Here is an 18,375-nt window from a genome sequence, read left to right as displayed (position 1 = left end):
AAAAATCACTTAATTTTGAAGCTATTTCAAATAGTTTTTTCTAAAAATCATTTTTGAGATACAATTTTTTTTTAAAAATTGTGATTTTGACTATCTTTTGATCTTCAATAATATATATTTATGTTATATAATGAACAATTCAATCTTTTAATTTATAAAAAATAAATTTAGAAAAACTTATAATATTTTAAAAAATATTTTTATAAAATCAATTTTCAAAAGTAAAAAAAAAAAATATATTTTTTTAGAGCTAAAACAAACTGACCCATAATTAAATTTCCCATTTTTTACTTACATTCCGCAATGTCACGTGTTTGCTTCCTTTAAGATTGCAAGTGCACATGAGTTTGTAAAACCTGATTTCTACTGAATAAAAGAATGTTGGAAAAATAATTCTGAAATGAGAGGTGCTATTTAACATGCACTTTTCAATAAGTAATTTTTAGCATTGGATCTGACTAATCTCAAAATTTGTGCATCTTCCTAATTAACTTTGGATTTATAACGATATCAACTTGTTACCATAAGTTTATGAAAAATAATGCATACTCTATCTTAAAGAAGATTTCAACCATTTTTTTATCGGTGTCCCCACATGAATCTACGACGACTATATAAATAAATAGTTTTAATTAAATGACTAATAATTACTTTCAACTACTATTTCCTCTGGTTTTTAATATAAATTTTTTATAAAATAATTATTGAACAACTAATATATAATATATTTATTCAATAAATTTAAAAAGTAACTTTTACAAATAAAACTAAAGTTAGTATAATATTTAAGAAAGTTGCAATAAAAAAGAAGATAAAAATATTTTATCCTTTCTAACATAAATTTCATAATTTAAAAATTTTGTCCTATAATAAGTATCACTTTAATTTCAATAAAATTTTAAATCTTTTTTCTTTTAATGTATTAATTTTATTTTATTTTTCTTTAATTTTGTATTTGTGATAATTTGAATATATCAATAATTAGTAAAAATAATTAGTCAAATTATTATTATCTTTTTTATTTATACAATTTTTTAATTTATGTAAAATAGTTAAATATAACACTCAGTATGAAACACGAGAAACAATAATTTAAACTCTTTGTTAATGTATTAACATGTATATTCAAGAGGTTCTGAGTTTTGTGATCCAAGATAAATTTATTTTAAATATTCTGAAACAATAATGTGGCTAGATAGTATGCCTCAGGTAATTATTGATACAGGTGTTTAGTCAACTATATTTGGAAACGATCAAGTCAACACTCCTCTTTAGAAGTCAAACAATGCCAGCATAGTTTTTTCTTTTTAAAAAAAACATAAAGGTTAGAAATTGATCCAAAATACTACATCTCAATTGATAGCAATGACATATTAGTAAAACTATTAATGAATTAATAATTTTGAGTATGTTTTAAAATAATAAGAAAATAGGTAAGTAAAGATTAATTTTAAATTTAAAAATAGATAATATTTGCGAAGTATTGCAGAAAGTTTGAATTCAAAAATAAATAACACTTAAGTGTTGCAGTTGATTTGAATTCGAAAATAAGTGTTACAAAATAAAAATATGTAACTCTTAATGTTGCAGTAGGCGAAACAATATAACTTTTGACAAAGACTTATAACTCTTGATAAAAAGAAATTATTTCACCAAGAGTCGCAACCTTGTGAAACAACATCAATATTGCTTATAAATACTTCATTCTTGATTTAGAAAAAAGACAACAAAAATATACGTCCTCTTTACTAAAATTCCAAATACTCTTCTCTACATCGAATTTTTGTCGGTCTTATACAAATTCAAGTATATTTTAAATTATTAAAATATTCCTGTGTTCTAACTCTAAGACAATTGAGTGTGATTAAAATATTTATAAAAAAAGTGATTTCATTCATGATTCTAATTTCTATGATTTCCAATCAATTTTATAAAAATCTTATAAATATTTGAATAATAGCATCTGTATCAAAAATTAAGAACAAAATCCTCATCATGAATACAAATATATTTTTATTATTTTTCATAAAGATTAGAAAACCATAAAAAAATATTAATATTCTAAGCATAAAATTTTCTAATTATTAATGTCAAAGAAATAGTTAACAATATTATGTTTTTTGGATAAGTATTAATTGATAGGAATTTAAAATAATGGTTAATGATATTATAATTTTTAAAGTTCTGTAAACAAATGTTTCCGCAACGTAACGTGGATTGTTGAAAAACATGAATCCGAGAATAATGTATTGAAGTATATCATTAAAATTTTGAAAATGTAATGTTAATCTATTGAAAAGATAATTAATTAAATATATAATATACATATTATTATGAGATGTGTGTTTTGAAAATAAAATTTATTTCTGCAACAAACAAGAATTGAACACACAGCCTTTGGATCAATAATGAAAGACATTACCATTGCACCATAGACCCTTCAAGTTAATTTGTTTCATCATATATTTAATGATCATTGTTCAATTGTATTTTTTAAATTGTATTAAAATAAAACACAAAATAATTTTATTAATAAAACACAAACTATATATATATATAAAACTATATAAAGCTATATAAAACTATATATATATATTTATAAAACTATATATATATATATATAAAACTATATATAAAACTATATATATATATATATATATAGTTTTATAAATATATATATATATATATATATATATAACTATATATAACTATATATATATATATATATATATATATATTAAATATTTAAGTATTATTTTATATAACTTAACATGTATTAATATATTATATTATTTATAAAAAGTAATATAATATTTAAAAATATATTATATTTAAAATAATATAATTTTTCAATTGTATTTTTCAATTATATTTAAAAATATTATGAAGTTTTTATATTAATTTTTACACAAAAATTCAAATAAAACTTCATAATATTTATTATAAATACAATTGAAATATTAATACATGTTAATATATAATATAAAACACAAAATATATGATGAAACAATTGAACAATGGCTCATTAAATATAAAATAATATACTAATATATAATATTTTTAAAAATTAAAGAATAGAGATAAAATTTAATAAAATGAAAAAAGAACAATATATTTTTTATATTAATACAAAATAATTGTTGGCTGCAGGCGCCAAAATATGTTACTCCTATTTTATAATGTATTCAAAATACATTATTAATATATAATGTAGTTTGTGTTTTATTAATAAAATTATTTTGTGTTTTATTTTAATACAATTTAAAAAATACAATTGAACAATGGCTCATTAAATATATGATGAAACAAATTAACAGCTGTATTGGTGCCTCCCTTTGCAGGCGCCACAAGCATTGGCGCCTCTTCATGAGGCCCAATGCATGTGCGCCAATGCATCTGGCGCCTCCTCTTATATTTTTGGAGAAACATGGTTATTTTAGAAAAAAATTTGAAAAGTTGGTTATTTTCGTATTATTTTTGAAAAACATGGTTATTTAAAAAAAAAAATCTCGTGCAGTACCGTGTTATCGTAATATACAATGTCCAGTAATTTCTATAATAGCATTTTCATAAGAGAAATGATATTCTAATATCATTTTTCTACACTTACAACGGTGAAATATTATAATAATATATATAATAATATATATTTTTAAAATATTAAAAAAATATTATTTATTTATTTTTAAATTAAATGATATTAAAATAAAATGATGTGATTAAATAATTTCATTAATTAATTTTTTATATTTTATTAACCAATTTTATTTATTATTAAAAAAATTTATTATCTGCACATTTGTTAATCAATTGTATAACTTCTATCAATTTTTTATATTTTATTAATTAAATTTAATTTATTAATAAAAATTATTTTTAATATATAGATGTTTATTAACCAACTTAATCAATTCATTATTCAATTTTTTATATTTAATTAATTAATTTTATTTCAATATTTAACAGCACGTGCATTGTTCACGCGCACTGTTCATAAACATCTGATTACATGACTGTTCACACATTATTCATAAAAAATAATTTTTTATTTAAATAAAATACTGTTTACGGTAAACGGAATAAACGATATATGTATCCGTGTAAAAAAGATATCAAGATAGCATTGTATTCATAATTGAGAAACAAATATAAATGCATACTCATAGGTAAGGACCACGATAGTAGGACCGATGTATTCTATATGTATATATTATTATAATGTATGTTATTATTTAATTTCACAAAAGTTAACATTGCATTTATGTTTATATATACATGTACGCTACTGTTATTGACTTATGTTTATTTGCTTTGTGCATACATACATTCAAACAGTGGCATGTCAAATATGTAGATATGTTAATAAAGCATCAAATGATACCATGTATGTATCTTGATAATTAAGAACTAAAATTTGTAAGTCATTTATTCATATTGTTATACTTACGTGTAAATTATTTATCAAAATGACTAAATTCATAAAAAATTATAACTTCAAATTTTACATATTATAAATTTCAATCTATTATTTAATTTTGAAGTAAAAATGTACGACTTAAGTTTGAATTATTTGAGTTAGAAATTCGTTAATCATTAAAGTGGTCAAATTAATTAATATTTTAATTCTAAATTATGCAACTAAACTTGGATTAAGATGTTATATGAATAGTATGTTTGGGCTCAATAAAATTCATTATTATAAGTCAAGATCATCCAAAGATGAATCATGACTTATATAGACTTTTGAATTTGAAGTCGAATTATTGAATTCCAAGATGTAAAATTTTGTAAACCTTATCACGGAGGATAAGGAATTTGAGATTCCAACAAATGAAGAACTTTGTGATGAAAGTTCTTCACGGATTGTTGAAACACAACCCGAACATAGGATAAGGAAAAGAGTCTGAAAAGCCAAGGATGTAGGACTGAACAAAATTGATTCCCGACTTATTTCTTTATCTGGAAACAGTAGCTTTAAGGGACTCCTCTTGTTTAAAAGGAAATATCATAGTGATGGTACACTAAACACCTTCAAGGATAAATTATAATTAGTAGTCAAATGGAATGTGTTGATTGTTTCAACACATATGCAATGCTAGCTAGGACAATGATAATTAGAAGTATTGTTTGTATTAGCTTTTTTGCATGACCTTATAGTTCATCAAATGGATGTTAAAAAGACATTTCAAAATAGAGATCTCGATAAGGAGATTTACATGGAGAAACCTGAAGGTTATATATGTGCTTCCTGGTAATGAACAAATGTGTGCAAGCTTGTCAAATCCTTGTATGGGCTAAAACAAGCACTGAAACAATGACATTAAAAATTTGACTTTGTTATAGAAAAACTCACCAACTAAGGGGGAGACACACAAATTAGAGGGATACCTTTTAATCATTGTCAAAAACACGAGTTTGCCATCATCAAAAAAGGGATATTATGAAGAATACATCTTATATCTAGTTCAGTTTTGATAAAGAAAAAGATTATCAAAGAAGAAAATGATCAAAAGTGTCATGCACATCAATGATGAAGTTGATCAAGAATGTTTAACATAGAAATTCAAATGAAGATTTGAGACAAGTGAACATAACTAAGGTACCCATTATAATTTATACTATATTATTTTAAATTGCTCATAATTTCATCTCTCATTTTATCTAAAACCCTTCTTGCATAATCATGCATGATTACCTAAAAAATTTCTTTATCCAATTCTTGTGACAAGTGCTTGTACACAAAGTTGTGTGAGAATATTGTGATATTCCTTTGTCTTTATGTTGATTATATATTGATCATTAGCAATGAGATGAATGGAATTTTAGAAACAAAGAGGTTTCTAACTTCCACATTCAAGATGAATGATCTTGGACTAGTTGACACACTTTTGGGGATCAAAGTAAAACGAAATAGTGGGGATTATAAACTTAGTCAAACACATTATATGGAGAAAGTACTTGACAAGTTCAAACACTTACATTTCAAGAAAGTGAGTACTCCATTTGACCCTAGTGTCAAACTTCAAAAGAATGATGGAAGAGTTATGGCTCAATTGGAATATGCAAGTGCATGCAATGTACTAGGCCCGACATATCATTTGCAGTTAGTAAAATGAGTATATTTTACTAGCAATCCAAATGGTGAGCACTGGAAGGCCATCATTAGGATTTTTGGCTATCTTATGAAAATCAAAAGTCTTGGTCTCCATTATGGTAGATTTCTTGTCATATTAGAAGGATATATCGATGCGAGTTTGATATCAAGTGTTGAATATCATAAATCTGCATTTATGTGGATATTTACACTAGCCGAGGATACAGTTTCTGTTGGTGTAAGCCCTAGAGGCCAATACTTTTGGTACTTGTATCGAATTATTTATTAATAATAAAAGGCATTTTCTTTATTATGGTTGATTAATAAAGTCCCTAGAATAGATAGTCCGTTTAATGTATTAAGTGTGACTTAATCATGAGAACACATTAAACATAAGGGCAATGTTCTTAAAGTATCCGTAGTCGAGCTTTAATGTGAAGTGGGATAACATTAAAGCATTAAGACTATTATGTTTGTAGACTGATGATCACATCTCATGGATCATGGATAAAGAGTTATCAAGTCTTAAACATAGGTATGAATATTAGGAGTAATATTTATACCGGATTGACCCGCTATGAGAATACTATATAGAAAGTTATGCAAAGTGTCATAAGTTATTCTCATGGTGATAATAGTGTATACCACTCTTCGACCTGAAACCACTATGGATCCTAGATGTAGAGTCGAGTGCTTTGTTGCTGATCCAACGTTGTCCGTAACTGGATAACCATAAAGACAGTTGATGGGTACTCCACGAAGCATGCTGAGGGACATGAGTGTCCTAGATGGAATTTGCCAATCCTGCGTAACAGGATAAATGTCTATGGACCCAATATTGAACTGGACAAGGGTGACACGGTCTATACCTTGTGTTCAATATAGACATAAAGGCAAATGGGTAATTATACACATAATTATTATCATAGGAGGTTTTGTCAGATCACATGACATTTTCGTGACTTGGGTAGCAGTGATGTGTTGCTAGATACCGCTCACTGTTTATTATGTTAAATGCGTGATTTAATATAATTGCCAACGCCGCGAAAACCTATAGGGTCACACACAAAGGACGGATTGATGAGAGATAAAATAATTAAGGAACATCGTAAGGTACGGTGTACTTAAGTAGAATACGAAGTATGGTAAGGTACCAAATACTTAAGTGATTTTGGCATTTTATGAGATATGGGCCAAAATGCACTTAAGTGGGCTTTTTGGCTTGAAGCCCACACAAGTGGTTCTATAAATAGAACTCCTTGGGTAGAAGCATTGTAACTCACTGAGACAGAAAACACAACTGAAGAGTTGGAATTTCGTATCTCTCTCTCACTCAAAGCCTTCATTCATAACAGCTAGCACTGCGATTGAAGGAATCCGTTCGTGTGGACTGAGTAGAGACGTTGTCATCGTTCAATGTTCGTGATCGCCCCGTGGATCTGTATCAAAGGTTTTGATCATTATCAGAGATCTGCACCAAAGGTTTGAATCGCCACAAGAGGTAACTATTCTATCACTGATCATGCCCATTCGTAAGGATCACTAAATGGAGAAATTTTTAAATTCCGCTGCGCCTTGGATGGCAATTCTCCTAAAGTTTCTTGGAAGATCAAGAAACAAATATGGATTACTCTCTCAACCATATAATCAGAGTTTGAGGCTCTTGCTTCTGTTGCTGAAGAAGCTGAGTGGTTGAGGGACCTTCTGTTGGAAGTTCAATTGGCTAAATATGATGTTTCAAAGATGTTGATACATTGCGGTAGTCAAGCCACTTTATCTAGAGCATACAAAAAGTGTATAACAGAAAGTCTAGGAAAGTAGGACTTATACATTCCTTTGTGAGAAAATTGATTAAAGATGGAATCATTTCACTCACCTATATACGAATGAGCTATAATTTGGCTAATCCATTTACTAAGCCACTGACAAGAGATTTAGTAAAAACAACCTCGAGAGATATGGGGTTGAAACTCCTTGAGTAAGAGTTCCGACAACGGCGACAATCCAATCTTACGTTAACAGAACATTAACCTCAAAATTCAATGGGTAACAACAAGTCATTGATTTGGATGTTTGTCTAACATTTCGTGATAGTGTTGACCTTTAAAATGAGGGTTGAGTTTTTATCTAAACTCTTAATGAAGTTCAATACCGAAGGTATGTGTCTCCTGAAAAAAGATACAATATGAACTTCACCTATGTGAATTTCGAGATGATGCCCTCTCAAAGTAAGAGTTGGAGTTTCTCTCACAAAATTTTTTATGAAATAGGAAAGCATATGGCCATAAATAAGTGTTAGGCAAGATATGTAGGGGAAGAATCCTTAAAGAATGTGTGTAAGGTAATGCTGATCTAATCATATGGATTAATGGTTTAAAAGCATTGTTACCTAACATTCCGGTTAGACTTTGTGTTGTCCCCATTAAGGTTAAATTTTAAATTGAAAGATACCTAACTGTATTAACATTCTTTATTTTTCTTTTTCTAGAATTGATCTTATCGTTATTAGAACAAGTGAGAGATTGTTGTAAATTATTAAGAATTAATAATCTTGGGCGCGTTCCAAAATGACAATAAAATATGCAAGTGAAGATTAATTTTGAATTCAGAAATAGACAACACTTATGAAGTGTTGCACTAGGTTTGAATTTAGAAATAGACAACACTTGTAACGTGTTGTAGTAGGTTTGAATTCGAAAATAGACAACACTTCGTGAAGTGTTGCAAAATGAAATATGCAACTCTTGAAGAATATTGCAGTAGGTGAAACAATATAATTTTACGTAAAAGTACGTAACTTTTGGCAAAAGCTTGTAACTCTTGATAAAAAGAAATTATTTCACCAAGAGTCGCAACCTTGTGAAACAACATCAATATGACCTATAAATACTTCATTCCGAATTCAGAAAAAAGACAATAAAAAACATACTCCCTGCGTCTCATAAAAATTATTTCATTTGCATTTTTTCTTTATCTCAAAATGATTGTCCATTTACATCGTCAATCTAATTATTTTATTAAAAACCGTGCATTGCTCAAATATGACATTTTTTATGAGACAAAGAGAGTACATCCTCTTCATTAAAATTTCAAATCCTCTTACCTACATTCGAATTTTCATCGGTCTTTTGCAAACTCAAGTACTCCCTCCGTTCCTTTTTAAGATTCTCTTTTTTTGAAAAAGTTTTGTTTCTTTTTAATTGTCACTTACAAAGTTCATGGTAGTATTAATTGTATTTTGTCAAAATTACCCCTAGATAGTTATTATATAGAGAGAAAAAGTAAAATGAATGTAATAAATAGTTAATGGTATTATAGATAAAAGGAAAATTGTTGTTGAAAAAGTAAGAATAATGATTAACTTTCTTGGTATGTGTAAAAAGTCAAAAAATAACATTTAAGAGTTAAGACAGTATAAATACTTAAGAATAATAGGTAAATTATTTTAGATATTTCTGCGTTCCAACTTTAAAATAATTGAGAGCGTTCCGACTTTAAAACAATTGAGAGTGTTTGAAATACTTATATCATCTTTTTCAATGCATATATATTAAGGAGGTTTTGAGTTTTGGAATCCAAGATGAATTTTTTAAAATATTCTAAAAATTATTGATTTATAATAGTCAACTATTGATTCATAATAGTATGCCTCAGGTAATTATTGATTTATAATAGTCAACTATATTCGGCAACGATCAGTCAACACTCCTCTTTAGAAGTCAAACAAGGCAAGCATAGTTTTTTTTTTTTTAATTTTAAATAGAGGTTAGCATAGCAGATTTATAATAATTGCATGCAATTAATCTTGGATCATATTCTACAAAATTACTACATCTCAATCTCAATGACACGTCTGATTATTAAAAGGTTTAAATAGTTTTTTTATTCTATGAGTGAGTTTTTTATTTTCCTTTCTATTTTTTTTTGGTAGAAGTTTTTTTGAATATTAAAATCTTTTTGATTTTAATTTCTAAAATTAAAATCCGCAAAAAATTTTATTAGAAAATTTGTAGAAAAAGTGCGGACTTTAACTTTAAAGACTAAAATCAAATGAAATTACATTTAAGAACAGAAAACAAAAACAAACCAAATTACAGGATCAAAAAATTAAGCCTTATAAAAAACAAACATTTCACTTCATATCAATAAAATACTTAAATCCATTTATTTTTTAATTCTCAAAATAAATAAAATAGAGAGCTCTATTATCAAAGTTTTTAAGCTTATAAATACATTTATTTTTAGAATTCGTCATATATATTTAAAACATTATTAATAAGGAATATTCCTATTTTTTTTAAGTAGAAAAGTTTTAGATCCACAGAAACTATTCAAGATGGAAAATCTACTTTCTTCTATAATACCAATAATAACAATAGTAACCTTGTAAGTCTTTAATCAATATTATCATTCTTAAGTTATTATTGTTGATGTAACAAAAACAAACTCATTAGGAAAAAAAAAATCGCCATTAGAATAGAATAGTTTGTTATATTACTTTAATATATATATATATATATATATATATATATATATATATATATATATATATATATATATATATATATATATATATATATATATATATATATATATATATATATATATATATATATATATATATATATATATATATATATATATATATATATATATATATATATATATATTGTAATTTATTTTTTAACAATCTCTAACCGCTCTCCTAACTAACTTGCATTAACTTAACTAGTTAAGTTGATACCTCTCCACAAGTTTGAATATGTATGTTATATAATTCTAATTTGGACAAGAATGGGCTAAATAAATGAGCGTGTAAAGGCTTGATCAAAATGTTTGCCAATTGAGAATTAGACGGAATGAGTGAATTAGCTTTGTCTGTAATTTTTCCCGAATGACGTGACATCCCATTTAAATGTGTTTGCTTCTCTAGTGAAAAGTAGGATTATGTGCGAAGTAAATTATAGAATTATTATCATAATACATCGAAGCAGAGGCAGAGAATTTGTTGTTGAAGCCTGTAAAGAGATAAGATAGCTATTGGATTTCACAAGTCATGGAAGGCAATGCTCAATATTCCGCCTCAGTAGAGGATCGAGATATAATGTTATGTTACTTGGAATGCTACGAAGTTAGTGAGTTACCAAGCAAGATACAATAACCAGTAATGAATTTCTTAGAATCTGGACATCGTGCCCAATTTGAGTAAGATAATCTCTATACCTTGAGTTGGCTGGAACTTGAAAACATGATGCATTGTGCAGTAAAATTCTTCAAGTATCTCAATACACGAGTAGCGGCTATGTAGTGAGAAACAAAAGGATTAGCAACCTATTGGCTAAGGTGTTGAATAGAAAAGGCTATGTTAGGACACGTATTTGCGATTTCTCCAAATAACTAGATAAACGCAAACCGAGTAGTATTAAACCTATCTCTATAAACTTTTCCCATACCGATCAAACCTCCAAATTGCAAAAAAAATGTTATGTAGTTGTGTTATGCAAAACTGAAGAGAATTTGAGCCACCTTAGCACCTCACTCCATGCCACTGGTGATGACGGACATTCGAAGAAAATGTGATACACTTTCCTCATTTCCACACCCAACCAGGCATGAATTTAAAGATTCAACCAAGATGTCTCTTTTTAAAAGATTGTCTCTTGTTGGAATTTTGTTTAGCCACACTCTCCAAACCAACACTGATATCTTTAAAGAAACAAACTTACTCCATGCTACTGAAAGAGATATGAATCCGACCCATTGTTATTTGTCAACCTCTTGGTAGTCACTGAATAAGCCTCTTTGTATAAGAGATGTAATCCCATAATTTGATTATATTCATTTTCATCCAACCTTGTCTTGTATTAATATGGACCATTCTTCCTTTTGTTTGATCTTATAAATCCAATTGTTCCCTATTGATTTGGCATGGGTAAGAATATCCATAAGAATTCAAGTATCATTTTTATTAAGAGATCCAAACTTAGAATTCCTAGCCAATTGCTATGAAGCTCTGACACGGCTATTAGAGGTCGTGTTCGTACACCGGTCACATATCTGACATAGATACGTGTACGAAATGCGTACTAACCAGACACATTTAGATCGAATACATGTTATTTTAGGTTTTGAAAAAAATTCCACAAAGAAAATTATCGGGATGAGAAACGTACTAGTTCATTTTCTTTAAAACGTTTCGCCGTACTGCCAATAATTATGCAATGCAGTCGAGTTTCGACGATATCTTTAGGAAAACCAGTTCAAAATTAGGATTATCACTTGCACTGTAATGAACCATTCGAAGAGATACAACTTTAGATGGTGTTTAAACCACTCGTAGTATCTGAAAATAATACAGACGTCGATGGCACGATAAGCCACTCAAAAACCAAAATAGAAAAATTAATTTGAAATGAAGAGAATGAGAGGGAGAAGTTAGATACCGAAAGGTTCTGAAATCTGGAGTGATTTGAAAATCAACTGAGGAACTCTATTTATAGGCAAGAGATTCAACTGAGTGGAGTGAAAATCGTGGAAGGGAGTTGAAAGTTGCAGACCCATTACTGGCCGTTTTTGCTTGGTCAACAAGTCAGACTCTGTCTCATTCTTGGAAGACACGCCAAACTCAGTCAAAACTAGGTTAAGACTAGGTTTTGATGAGTGACACGTCATAAATGTTAATTAATTAACATTAATTAATTTCCACGGATAAAATTAATTAATTCATAATTAATTAAATTCCACCAATTCGAGTTCCAAAAAATTAATTTATCTAGATCAGACCGAGCCGAGCTGAGCCGGTCGAATAGATGGACGACGACAGCGGCCCGTGCATGTGTGTATAGATGGCTTGGTGGTTGGTCACCACTCCTTTACAAAATTGGGTACCCCTTGGGGCCCAACCCATTTGGCCAATTTGGATTATATATACTACTAATATTTGTGCTCCCTCATATGTGGGACTAAAATGAATTCTTTCAAATTCACTTCCATATTAGTTCTTATTTGTGCTCATTTATTGTCCATTTAAAGTCAATAAATCATTCTAATTCCCACTCTAAGTTTTCATCATTCCATGATTTACAACAATCCCCCACTTGAATTTAAAAGGTGATTTTAGAAGTAACGTCAAACGTTTATAAGATTGTACATAAGCAAAGGTGTCTACAACTTGAACCTTTGCGTAACAAGTAGGATTCTGATTCTACAAGAGTGAAACTATTGTCTTGAACTCTATATCAGACATCAGACATGTACACAATATTTTCTTAAGGTGTATTCTAATAGCCCGTGTTTTAATGGTTCTTCTTGTGTATCTCGGTTTAGTGAAGGCTCAAGGAATTATGCCTCACAATTCCATAGGAACTGACCCAAGTTCCACAATCACAAAGGTGAGTCTATCAAGAATACTCTTGTAGCCTAGGTACTCCCTCATACAGAGTATAGATCTCATTAAGAGATTTTATTATCTCATCTTCTTATTACTTCAAGATTCATGCTTCACTTGCATGATCATCTCATATTACTCAAGATATTTTATTACCCATTAAACCTATTTCTTGGGATCTTCAGTCATCTAGGTTGGGTTACCATCATGAGCAACTCATTTCTTTATAGGTATTAGTCTCATATTTTTAGATGTATTATGGAATTTCTCTCTAGCTAATCCTTTCGTCAAAGGATCTACTAAGTTTTCATCAATGCATACATGATCCACTCTTACAGCTCCTTTAGAGATACAGTCTTTGACGGTGTTGTGCTTTCTTCTCATTTGATCAACACAGCTGGCATAAGTTTTTCTAATAAAGGGATCTCGGCTAGCAAGCATCTTAATCAACTTGCTTCTTCACTAGTTGTGGCTAGTGTTATCATCTGAGACTCCATAATGGACTGTGCCAGGATAATCTGTTTCTTTGATTTCTAAGATACTTCTCCTCCATCTATACTAAATATATAGCTACTAGTAGCTTTAGAATCGTATGATAAGGTGTTCTAATCTGCATCATTATACCCTTCTAGTACAGCTGAATTTTTTTGATAATGTAGGTTGAGAACCTAGGTCCTTTTAAGGTACCTCAAGACTTGCTCAATAACTTGTCAATACTCATTACTCGGTTTACTCGTAAACCTGCAGAACAATCCTACGACATATGCAATGTCGTATCTAGTACAATCAGTGGCATACCTAAGACCATCATTGATGCTCACATATTCTATTTGTCAAACACTTTCATCAGTGTTCTTAAAGAGTTTCACACTTGGATCATATGGTGAGTATACAGGTTTACAGTCAAAATATTTATATTTCTTTAAAACTTTCTCCACATAGTGTGATTGATCTAAAGAAATTCCTTGTTTTGATCTCGTGATCTGGATATGACTGATCACGCTTGCTTCTCCGAGGTCTTTCATATAAAATTTGTTGCACAACAATTATTTCACATCATTAATGATCTGAATGTTTGATCCAAATATGAGTAGATCATCTACATAGAGACATATAATAGTACAAATGTGATTCTCAGATTTGTAATAAAGACATTTGTCACTTTTCATTCACTTTGTGCCCATTCGATATCATTAAGTTATCAAACTTTTCATGTCATTGCTTAGGAGCTTGTTTTAGTCCATACAGAGACTTGTCTAACTTACATACCTTATTTTCTTGTCCATGGATCACAAACCCTTATTTTTCCAAATATATTTCTTCTTCTAAGTCACCATTTAAAAAGTTGTTTTAACATCTATTTGGTGTATTATTAAGTTATAAATAACATCTATTTAAATAACCACCCTAATGGATGAAATTTTAGTGACTGGAGTAAAGGTGTCGAAGAAATCTATATTTTCTCTTTGTCTAACACCCTTGGCTACAAGGTGACCCTTTTATTTATCAATAGTTTCATTAGATTTTAGTTTCTTTTTCAAAACCCATTTACAACCAATTGGTTTTCAACTAGGAGGCAAGTCTACTAAGTTATAGGTCTTGTTAGATTCCAGAGATTCTATCTCATCATTAATAGCTTCTTGCCATAAATCTGCATCAAGATGTGACAAGGCTTCTTGAATATTTATTGGATCTTCTTCTACATTATAAGTCGCATAACCGGGCCCATAGTCTGTAGAAACTCTTACTCGTTTACTTCTTCAAAGTTTTGTTTCTACATTATCGGTGCTTTCTATGCTTCTTATCATAAGAATGTGACTCAATTGAGTGCCCCCACTATTTCTCAATTTAAAATGAAATTTATCTTTATATAATTCAACATCATTTTATTCTATGATCACTTTTGCATCTAGGTCATAAAACCTATATGTCTTACTGTTTGCTGCATACCCAATGAATACACATTCATAGGCTCTACTAGCGAGTTTAACTTGTTTCGGATCCAGAATTCTGACATAAGCCAGACAGCCCCAAGTTCTCAAATAAGACAAGTTTTGTTGTCTTTTCTTTAATATCTCATAATTATAGATCTTACTTTTTGACTTGGGAACTTTATTCAGGACAATTCCCCCCACCCACCCACCACCAGTGAGGTGCAACACCAAAAGTCATCATAAATGAAACAACAAGTTTAGTAAGAGTTCTATTATTTCTTTCTGCTTTACCATTCATTTCAGGAGAATATGGAGCAGTCATTTCATGTACAATTCCATATTTTTTTAATAAAAATCATTAAATAACCCAAAATCGTATTCAGTTCCCTTATCACTACGAAGTTTCTTAATCTTCTTACTAAGTTAACTCTGAATATCAGTTACACACATCTTAAACATGTCAAGCGCTTCACTTTTAATCGTCGATAAAACAGATAAAATAATGTTTATTATTTCTAGTTAAAGTTCCATCTAATTCACATATATCAGATGAGTAAGATCTAGGAGATCAGATTCTTTAATGATTGATTTATGTGAAGTCTTAGTTATTATAGCTTGACTATAATATTCACATTTATTTGAATCATTGACATTTATTTTTTGGATTAGGCCTAAGTTGTTTGCATTAGAAATAACTCGCTTATTAACGTGACAAAGTCTAGCATGACAAATATTAAAATCACACAAAGAGTAAACAAAAAGAGAAATGTTTTTCAAATAAAAATTCAACTTAAACATGTTATCAGTGGCGTACCCCTTCCCAACAAATATACCATTCTTAGTAATGTGTACAAATTTGTCCCAATAGACTGACTAAATCCTCCCTTATTTTAAAGAAAACCAAAAACAAGATTCTTCTTAATTTTAGGAACATGCATGATGTCCTTCAAGATTAAAGTCTTTCCTAAGGTGAAGTTCAACTCAACGTCTCCAATTCCAGTAACATTAGTGGTGTGAGCATCTCCCAACAATACTTTCTTATCTTCAGCATTCGTGTATGTCTTGAACATAACACGATCATAACAGACATGACGAGAGGCGCCAGTGTCTATCCCCCAACCATCACTTCCACCAACCATGTTGATTTCGGTGATCATAGCAATGAATTTCTCATCATTCAGGTTTACCTGTTCATTAGAGCCAATAGGTATAGGTCCACACTTACATTTCTGAGCCATATGACCCGATTTTCCATAATTAAAGAAAGTGAAAACCGAAGCATCATTTCTCTGAGGTGGTGGTTGTTGTCTAGCAATCGAAGCATATGGGGCCATTAAGGGATTCCCATTCTTAATTTGGTTCACAATATTACGGTTCTTATTCTTTAATGCTTTGCACGTAAGCTTCAGAACTGCGTCGAATCTCTTTTTGCTGTAAGAAACAACTAAGACTTCATTTTCTGATCTTGTCTCCTAGCTTCCTCTTCAATTCGGAGGCGAGTGATCAGACTTTCGATTGAAAACTTTTTTGATTTATGCCGAAGCAAAGTTTTGAAATATTTCCAACCAGTGGGCAATTTGTCAATTATAATAGTAATATGAAATTGTTCATTAAGAGGCATACCTTTAATTATGTTTTTTTTTATGAAATTCGTGCTTTGAGCTTCCACAGACCTTTCATCCACCATCTTATAGTTCAAGTAGTGGTTGACAACATATTTATTTACACCTGCTTCTTCAACATCATATTTCTTCTACAGAGCTTCCCATACCTATTTAGCAGTCTTGCAATTACTGCAGTAATCGTACATATCGTCAGCAAGACTGTTCAAAATGTGATTTTTTCAAAGATAATCATTATCTTTCCGGATGACAATCTATTTCCTGAGTTGTAAGTCATCTGCCTTAGCCTTAGCAGAAGAGTCTAATTCATATGAGTTGGGAGTCCTCAAACTTAAATGGTTTTTTAGCGACGACAGTGGTGCCGTAGTAGTACCGATAATTTCTTCAATAGCCATGACAATTAAAGAAACGTCTTAAAGTTGTTGTTTTCGATTTTGAAAAAATTTCCACATAGAAAATTACCGGTTCGAGTCGTGTACTAGGTCATTTTCTTTAAGACGTTTCGTCGTACTGTCAATAATTATGCAATGTAGTCGAGTTTCAACGATGTCTTCAATATAAAACAGTTCGTTCAAATTTATGATTATCAATTGTACTATAATGAATCGTTTGAAGAGATACACCTTTAGATTGTGTTTAAACCATTCGTAATATCTGGAAATAATCTAGTCGTTGATGGCGCGATAAGCTAATCTAAAACCAGAAGAAAAAAAAACCTTTAATGCCTTGAATATATAGCACATTGATGTTTTAATCAATCTAATCGTTATTCTTTATTTCTTCAAACTCAAGTTTGTTATGAGATTGTTATTTGTTATTATTGTATTATCGCAATTTTTCATTGATTCTCCTCAATTCTTGCCATTGATTAGTGCACATTTTTATCAATCATCTTGTCTACATTTGTCCGTGCTTTTGTCTAAAATCCTTCATCATGCCACCACATGTAAGGTTCATTTGAGCAAGGGTCCCATGTTTATGCATTTCACACCTCAATTAAATGGACCTAACTATCTATTATGGTATAAATTAGTGCAACAAGATCTTGGCACCAAAAACAAAACTTTCTTTCATCGAGATATCCATTTGAGTCCCTTAGATTCTTGATTTCAATAGAGCGACGTGGGAACAATGCAACTATCGTGTTCATTCATGTATTTTAAACTCTGTTATTGCACCAATTTCTCAAACTATCACGTTCTTGGAAAATTCCATTGATGTGTGGATTAATCTTATGTAATATGTTTTGCCAAAGTTTATCATAGTAGTATCTGAAATCTTTGTTTTGCCAAAGTTTATCACATTAGTATCTCAAATCTTTGTGTTGAGATCAATAGT

This window comes from Lathyrus oleraceus, chromosome 4 (genome assembly GCF_024323335.1).
Source record: "Lathyrus oleraceus cultivar Zhongwan6 chromosome 4, CAAS_Psat_ZW6_1.0, whole genome shotgun sequence".
NCBI classification, from domain to species: Eukaryota; Viridiplantae; Streptophyta; class Magnoliopsida; order Fabales; family Fabaceae; genus Lathyrus; species Lathyrus oleraceus.
This window is presented reverse-complemented; position numbering follows the sequence as displayed.